The following is a 9,170-nucleotide window of genomic DNA, read 5'->3' as shown; positions in this document are numbered from 1 at the left end:
CTTATTCCGTATTATAATTTAATTAATATCTCTAATTCCATATTGGTATCATACGATTTTTCCTTTTTTCTTTTTTTACACAAGTTTGATTATCTTCCCTCCCTTTTTTTTGGTAAATTTCATTCATTTTTTTATTATTTTATGTCCCACTACTTTATTATTCATTCTATTAATTATTTCATTCTTTTTATTATTATCTTTCTCCTATAAACTTTACAATTTATAATATTCACCAATACTTTATTCTTTCTTTCTTCCCCTTTCTTATTTTTTGTGCCCAAAAAAAAGGGGAAGATATTAGGAAATTGGAGAGAGTATAACATATCATATTATATATTATATCTCGAATCTCGAACCCTCTAGTTATATTATATGGCATGTTCTGTTAGAGGATCGATGTTAGAATATTACGGTATATTGTAATATACCATAATCGAAAGAGTAAATTATCAATTACACCCACGTCAAATGCACTTTTTTACATTTACTCCCACGTCAAATTTTTTTTATAAATTACACCCAAGTTAATAGCTCAGTTTATAAATTGCACCCAACCCCATTTTCCAGCAAAAAAATTTATGAAATGACAATTTTGCCCCCGAGTCTATTAGGCTGATTTTGTGTGACTTTTGAGTTACTTCCCTATTTCCTCCTCTCAACCTAATTTCCCCTCAAAGCCAGGACGGGTCCCACCTTTGAGCTTCATCTTTCTCCTCCATTACAACTTCATCTTCCTCCTCCTCTATTACAACAATAACCATGAAACCTTCCTCGGTTTCAATTATTTTTTCCTTACCAAATAAATAAAAAATCCAAACACCTATACTCCATAAACAAATTAAAACTAATAAGCATTGATCCAACCTTTAATTAATATCTCCTCCAATTTACTTCTAATTATTTCCCCTTAATGAAAGTACCCCTCTTTCCATTAATTCCCGTCTTTATTGAATCTGCACACCAAAAAACCGTAGAAATCAAAACTATCCTCCACTTTGTAGATTTGTAATCAATGGCAAGAATGGGTAAAAAATGGGTACTGGATTTAATCGGAATGACAAGCTTTGATAAAGGTCGTTAATGGTGTTTTTAAGAGGTAAAGTAGAGTAAAGGAGAAGAAGGTGGGTTTACTTAGTTTGGAGTATGAAAAAAAAATTTATAAGAAAGGCAACCTATTTAATAAAAGAACAAGGGCAAAATCGTCATAAATTTAATGTTTTAAACAAAAAAATTTGAAATTTGACCGAAAAGTGGTCGGAATCCGATATTGAGTGCAATTTATAAACTGAGCTATTAACTTGGGTGTAATTTATAAAAAAGTTTGACGTGGGAGTAAATGTAAAAAAGTGTATTATTTGACGTGGGTGTAATTGATAATTTACTCTAATCGAAATAATATTGTTATTATAGAATAAGAATATTATGCTACTAGTATTAGGAAGATACGATGATTATTTTCAGATCTTTGGAGTAGTATAAATACGATTTCAGTGTAATTGTTTCAGACACGAATGAATATCAATAATACGACAATTACTTCTTTGTATTTCTCCAATCGTAAAGTGCGTACCATGTACTACCTTTACGATTGCGGTAGGGTATTAGGATATTAGGCCCATTAGGGCCACGATTGCGGAAGGGTATTAGGATATTAGGCCCATTAGGGCCGGCTACTGTGTAGGGTTTAGAGTATCGTCTATTATATATAGACAATTTTCTAACAAGAAATGTTTTTGGTACAATGTTAAAGACAAGAAAGCTACTACGGTTATAAATCGTACAATTGAAGGTATTCATCAAGGTTATATTTGCAAAGGAAGCCTTGTCGATTTTTCCGGTGGTGGAAACATGAAACTACATCCGCCTAAACAAGCGAAAGAAATTACGAAACTACTAGATTGTCTGAAAGCTACCATTTTGTCCTGCTTATGTTTTATAAGCCCTCTCATCCACTCCAAATGTAACATGGACCCACTTTTTGTGAGAGAAAAAATGGGCCCATGTTACCTTTGGAGTGGATGGGAGGAAGTATGCATGTGACCTGGCCTGATACTAGCCAGGTCAATGACGCCTTATTTCTGTGACGGGCTAGCAGCTGCCCGTCACACATTGATAAATTCATTTTGTTATCTATATATATATATATATATATATATATATAAAAGAGAGTTTTTTCGAGCGATCTGAGAGCGTCTACATCATCAAAAATAAATTTAGGAAAGTATAATTTTTGATGTAAAAAATAAAGTGGAGAATCTTTTAATTATTATAGTATGTATATTTCCTAAATTATATTCAAGTGATATTTCCAATTTTTATATCAAACTTTTACATTTCATTTGTCCAAAAAAATATGTTAAAAAAATCATGAAAATAATATCTTCAGCTTTGTGGTAAAAAAATGCTATCATTAGAGTATAAATTTCATATTATTTGCACATATTAAAGATGGTGTACTTCTTAATATGAAAAATTGTGTACTTTTTAGTATGTTTTGTCCCACATTGAAAAATAAGTAGGTGTGGTGAACATACTACATATAAATAGTAGAATTGTCCCATATCGAAAGATTAGTATAAGGTGGGTGATTCTATAATTATAAATAGGAGGCATACTTGGAACTTAGGCATCAACCCAAAATCTTTTGAGTCTCTTAAGTATTGTCTTGGAGAGCTCTTAAAAGTTTATATCATTGTATTTTCTACCTATAGATTTTATATGTCCCACATTGAAAAATAATGTAGATGTGGTAAATATACTACGTTTAAATAATATAATTAGAATTGTGTTAAAAAAAAATCTATCATTAGAGTATAGGTTCATATCATTTGCACATATTTTAATTATGATAAAAAAAAATACAAACGTATGAATATTAATAGATAATATAGTATTTGCTTATTATTAAATCGGGTTGGATGTCGAATTAGGTTAAAAAAATATGGTGTACTTTTAAATATGTTATTCGTCTCACATTGAAAAATAATGTAGGTGTGATAAATATATACTACGTATACATAGTTGAATTGTTCCACATCATAAGATTATCATAAGGTGGGGTGATCCCATGATTATAAATAGGATTTATCCTTGGAACTTAGGTATCACCCCAAATATATTGAAAATCTCAAAGTATACTTATTATATAAGAGACTTTAAACCTAATCTTGAATTAAATGTTAAATTTTTAAAGTTGTAACATTTTTTTAGGTGGGAGAAAGATCGATAAAATTGTCAATATTATAACGGAAATTTTTCATGGTACCCTCGAATTTTGTTAGATTACACATAATACCCCTAATTTTAAGTTTGTACATATAATACCCTTGTGTTTACTTTTTTCATAACGCTGTTACTCCTATGAGTAACTTGACGAGTAATTGAGCATGTCATGCTATTTGTGTTTTGTTATTTAGGTATTAAATGTTAGTTTATTAAATAAACACAGAGGTACCATTTGTAGAAACTTAAAATTAGGGGTATCATGTGTAATCTATCAAAATTCAAGGTTACCATGAGAAATTTCCAATATTATAATGATATAGTTAATTAAATTTTCATTTAAAAGAGAGAGATATCCGTACCAATAAAACAATAAAGGGGGTATTATTTTTTAATTGTTATTTTATTGTCACGCCATCAAACTTAACGTCTATTTAACAGCCTTTATATTAGGGGGTACCATGGGCAAAAAAATGGAACTTCAAGGATATCATAGGCAGATTATTAAAAGTAGGGGTAACATGGAAAATCTAACAAAATTAAGGGGTACCACATAAAATTTCCGTATCTCAATTATGATAAAAAAAATGAAGAAAAACAACGACAAATATTAATGGAGAGTACTTGATCATATTATTAAATTTAAATATAACTATTAGATATAATGAGTAACAATTAACCGTATTCGGTATTCGGGATCTGGTTGAATGTCGAACTAAGTGCAAAAAAGATGGTGTAATTCTGAGTATGTTAGTTGTCCCACATTGAAAAACAATGCAGGTTTGATGATATACTACGTATAAATAGTAGAATTGTCCCACATCAGAAAAATAATCCAAGTTTGGTGAATATATTACTTATAAATAGTAGAATTGTCCCACATCAAAAGATTAGTATAAGGTGGGGTGATTATATGATTATAAATAAGAGTTAACCCACGTATATATTAATCTTTTATTTTTTTTGAAAGAGATATTTTAATAATATGTAAACAAATCATTAGACATAGAATGTAAACATTAAACCCTTATATATATATATATATTGCATTATAAATAAGTTAATTACCCCGTTGCAACGCACGGGCATTCAAACTAGTATATTAAGAATATACTGTGTACTTATTCACAAAATTATGTATTCTAATTTCTAATTACTCCCTTTCTCCCCTGTCTCAAATTAATATGTTTCTCTATTCGACAACCAAACTCGAGTCCGAGTGACATAGGCCCGAGCTCCAATTAACTACTCTTAACGAACTACCGTCTCTTATATGAGACACTCTCATTTGTATTGGATTGGGTAACATGTCGCCTATACTTGGAGGAATCAATTATCAATAACTAATATTCACTCGGCTCCATTCACTTGTTTACTCTTTTATTTCTTATGAGTTAATCGAAAGTAAACAAATGACTGGCACATATGAAGTAATTAGAATACGTAATTCCTTGGTGATATCTTTGCATGTTCTATATGGATGTGATTAACAAAATTAATTCATTAAATATAATAACTTCATATCGAAATAAATTTAGGATAACCGAAAAGAAAATTTGATTTATATTACGTCAATCGACAAAGACACCCTTCGCTTGTTTAGGCTGATGTAGTTTCATGTTTCGGCCACCGGGAAAATCGACAAGGCTTCGTTTGCAAATATAGCCATAAGTCGCTTTAGGAATCCTTTGCAAATATAGCCTTAAGTCGCTTTAGGAATACGATAAGGCGGTTGGTGTCCGAGTCGCTTTAGGAATACGATAAGGCGGTTGGTGTCCGAGGAGAGGGTGTGCTTGTGGTGGAGGCGGATGAATTCAGGGGAAGATATTATCGTTTGCCAGCTTTTGGAGACGGATTTGAACCGAGTTAGGGTTTTGACCGGTAATCTGGGGAGTATGCATGAAGATTATTACAATTATATCAAATTACCATGAGTTTCAGGAGACGATAATAAAATTTAGGGTTTAGTATTAGACGAAGACGATCCGAGTTGTTTGCTACGTTCCTCCTATTGCTAGTTAGGGTTTTGGTACTTATAGTTTCTTTGTAAGCAAGGTATTATTATAAATACTCGTCGTCATTCTATTGAGATTAGGAAATATCAATCTCGATCGATTATACTCCATATATTATGTAATGGAATTAGAGAAGCACTGTATTTTAGTAAGTATAGGATTGTATGAATCCTAGTTTCCTTATGTCGTTGTGATTAAAAATTAGCAAGGCTAACCCGGCCCATCAGGACCAGAAAATATTGCAACCCGAAACAAAGAGGAGCATTAGTATATTAGGCCCATTAGGACGATACGATTATTATTTTCAGATCTTATGCCATAATCGAAATAATATTATTATTATAGAATAAGAATATTATGCTACTACTATTAGGAAGATACGATTATTATTTTCAGATCTTTGGAGTAGTATAAATACGATATCATTGTAATTGTTTCAGACACGAATGAATATCAATATTACGACAATTACTTCTTTGTATTTCTCCAATCGTAAAGTTCGTACCATGTACTGCCTTTACGATTGCGGTAGGGTATTAGTATATTAGTCCCATTAGGACCGGCTACCGTCTTACCGTCTAGGTTTAGAGTATCGTCGTCTATTATATATATCGTCCATGTATTCTCATCAAATCATAACATTAATAATACAATTCTATCCTATGCAATATTGTACCCTCTATAATCTTATCATGTTCACAGACTCACAGTCGAACCGTTTAGGGAGTGCAACTCCTAGATCTTCAGTCTTCACGAATAATAGCCTCCAGGTAGGTGACGGAAACGAAAGGTTGAACCACTTGATTCGCTAGCCACTCACTACCTCGATCTACGTGTAAATCACTTCATTACCAAAAGCATCGTATGACCTTCATATCACCTGGAGGCCAGTGTTGATAACTAATCACATTTTCTTTTTGTCGTCCTTAATTTACTAATATTGCCCGACTTAATTTGTTAAACAGAGAGATAGAGACAGAGAAATGGAGACTGTAATTCTTGTTTCTTATTGATCAATATTGCAGTCAATAAATAGTACAAGCAGTAGCCTATTTTTTGGGATCATATCCCTGAGAATAAGGGAGAAAATATATAGACTAAGAATAGCTAACAATAGGATAATATACAGCAAATCAATTAGACGATAATTCAGCCAAAATATCACGCCTAAAATATCGTCTAACACCCCCCCTCAAAGTGGAGCATGAAGGTCAAGAATGCCCAGTTTGCGGAGAATATAGTGAAATTGACGAATTCCCAGAGGCTTGGTAAAAATATCAGCGACTTGTTCATTTGTAGGAACATGGGACAGGGAAACAAGCCCTTCTGTAATTGCATCTCGGACAAAATGACAATCAATTTCGATATGTTTGGTACGCTCATGGAAGACGGGATTTTGGGCTAAGTGTATTGCGAACTGATTGTCACAAAACAACGGCATAGGAGAAGTTAAAATAACACCCAAACTTGCAAGAAGACCATTTAGCCACTTGAGCTCACAAACAAGTGCAGCCATGGACCGGTATTCAGCTTCAGCTGAGGAAAGCGAGACAATATGCTGTTTTTTCGTTTTCCAAGAGACAGGTGAGTCCCCTAAAAAAACAAACCAACCTGTGACAGAGCGACGAGTTAAGGGACATTTACCCCAATCAGAGTCACACCAACCCGACACCGATAGTTGGCTATCAGATCGTAGCAAGACACCTTGACCGGGACTTCTTTTCAAGTAACGCACTACTCGTAAGGCAGCTTCCATGTGTGCCTCACGCGGATTATTTAGAAATTGAGAGAGTACATGTACCGAGAAAGACAAGTCGGGTCGAGTGACTGCCAAGTACACAAGACGGCCAACCAGGCGACGATGGCGCTCGGGCTCGGTTAAGAATGCGCTTTCATTAGTAACGAGCTGGTGATCGTCTCCATAGGAGTAGAAGCAGGTTTTGCACCTAAGAGGCCGACCTCACTAATAATGTCTAGTGTATATTTCCGTTGGTTAAGAAAAATTCCTTCAGCACTGCGCGCAACTTCAATACCGAGAAAATACTTCAAGGGACCCAAATCTTTCATCTTAAAGCAACGATTTAAATAACTCTTAAAATCTCGAATGGCCGAGCTATCATTACCCGCAATAACTAGGTCATCCACATAAATTAAAACATGTAAACGAACCTTGTTATGGGAATAAGTGAAGAGAGAATAGTCATAATAGGATTGACAAAAACCATATTCACGTAATGCTCCAGCTAGTTTAGCAAATCAACAACGCGGAGCTTGACGGAGTCCGTATAAAGACTTTTTAAGACGACAAACTTTCCCATCGTTACCACGACTAAAACCCGGAGGAAGCTTCATGTATACTTCTTCGTTCAAATCACCATGCAAGAAGGCGTTGTGCACATCCATTTGATGTAACTCCCAATTTTTGACGGAGGCAACGACAAGCAACGTACGAATGATGACCATTTTAACCACGGGAGCAAATAATGTCTCCCCATAATCAAGACCTTCCACTTGGTTATTACCAAATACAACGAGGCGAGCTTTCAACCTTTCAACGGACCCATCTGATTTATACTTAATTTTATAGATCCAACGACAACCCAAAGCTTTCTTATCTGGTGGTAAGTCAGGGAGTGATGTATCACTTTCATATATACTTTTATAGCTCCCTTTACGTCGTATTTCATACCATTTCGTGCCTATTATATCATTTATATGCTTTATTTCAATGAATTGTCGATACTGCCGCTATTTTGTGTTTTGATGCAGAAATGACTCAATATGAGTGTGATCAAGCTTAGATTAGCATAGCGGAGACGGCACGGTAGAGTACACGAAGCATGGCACGGGAAACGAGGAATCACGAAGACTAGAAGTGAAAGAAGAGAAGAAAGAACCTGTGAAGCAAGTTCCTCGATCGAGTCACTGCCGACTCGATCGAGTCACTGTCCTCGATCGAGTCACCTGCGACTCGATCGAGGATCCTCTCTGACGGGCTTTTTTCCGGAATTTCCTAAAACACTTATCTTTTATTATAAATTAGAAACTCGGGTTTTATTGTTGAATTACGTTATATTTTGCTAAGTATTGCTGGGAAACTCTCTTAAGAACCCTAATCTTCCTTTTGTATGGTACTAATCTTTCCTCTTTAATTAAATCATTGTTTTATGTTCTTCAATTATTGTTTTCATCTTGCAATTATGTTTTCATCTTTAATCATGTTTGCTGTTGTTATCGTAGTCATGAGTAGCTAATCCCCTCATCTAGGATGAAGGGGATCTAGGTTAATTAAAAGGGAAAGTCAATTAATTGCTATTGATATCATTAAAGTTGTTGTTTGATTGTTGTAATTCTTCTAGTTAATCACTTGAGGCCTGAGTTATTAATTAGTGTAGCGAATCGATCCTATCGCCGACCGGGTTAGAATTGATATAGGCTGCGACAATCAAATAGAGAGTATCTAATCATAGCGACCGCATATTAGAATCGATCTAAAGGGCATAATGGAGTCGACCGATCTTATGACCTTAAACAACTTGATAGATTTAGTAATTGATTGATAATCCCCGACTGATTGACCTAGTGAACCTAATTCCTAGACTTTTAATATTATTGTTATTCATCATTTAATTACATTGCAATTAGTTTGTTAGAATCAACTCAAAACAAAACCCCCGAAATCGGTTACTTCTAGACAATTTAAATACTCTTAGACTTAGCTCTTACCGCCTCCCTGTGGATTCGATACCTGTCTTATCACTAGCTATTCTTGTTAGTCCTGAGATAGTTTTACTTTGATTTGGTAATACGACTTTAGCCACATCAAATTTGGCGCCGTTGCCGGGGAGGCAACAATTGTTTAGTCTTTTTGTGTTTATTTTGTCCTTTTGTCTCAGGGAACCCAGTTCGTTGAGACCGTTCTTACACTTTCTT

The sequence above is a fragment of the Silene latifolia genome, chromosome 8 (assembly GCF_048544455.1).
Source record: "Silene latifolia isolate original U9 population chromosome 8, ASM4854445v1, whole genome shotgun sequence".
Classification (NCBI taxonomy): Eukaryota; Viridiplantae; Streptophyta; class Magnoliopsida; order Caryophyllales; family Caryophyllaceae; genus Silene; species Silene latifolia.
Note: the sequence above shows the minus strand (reverse complement) of the source record.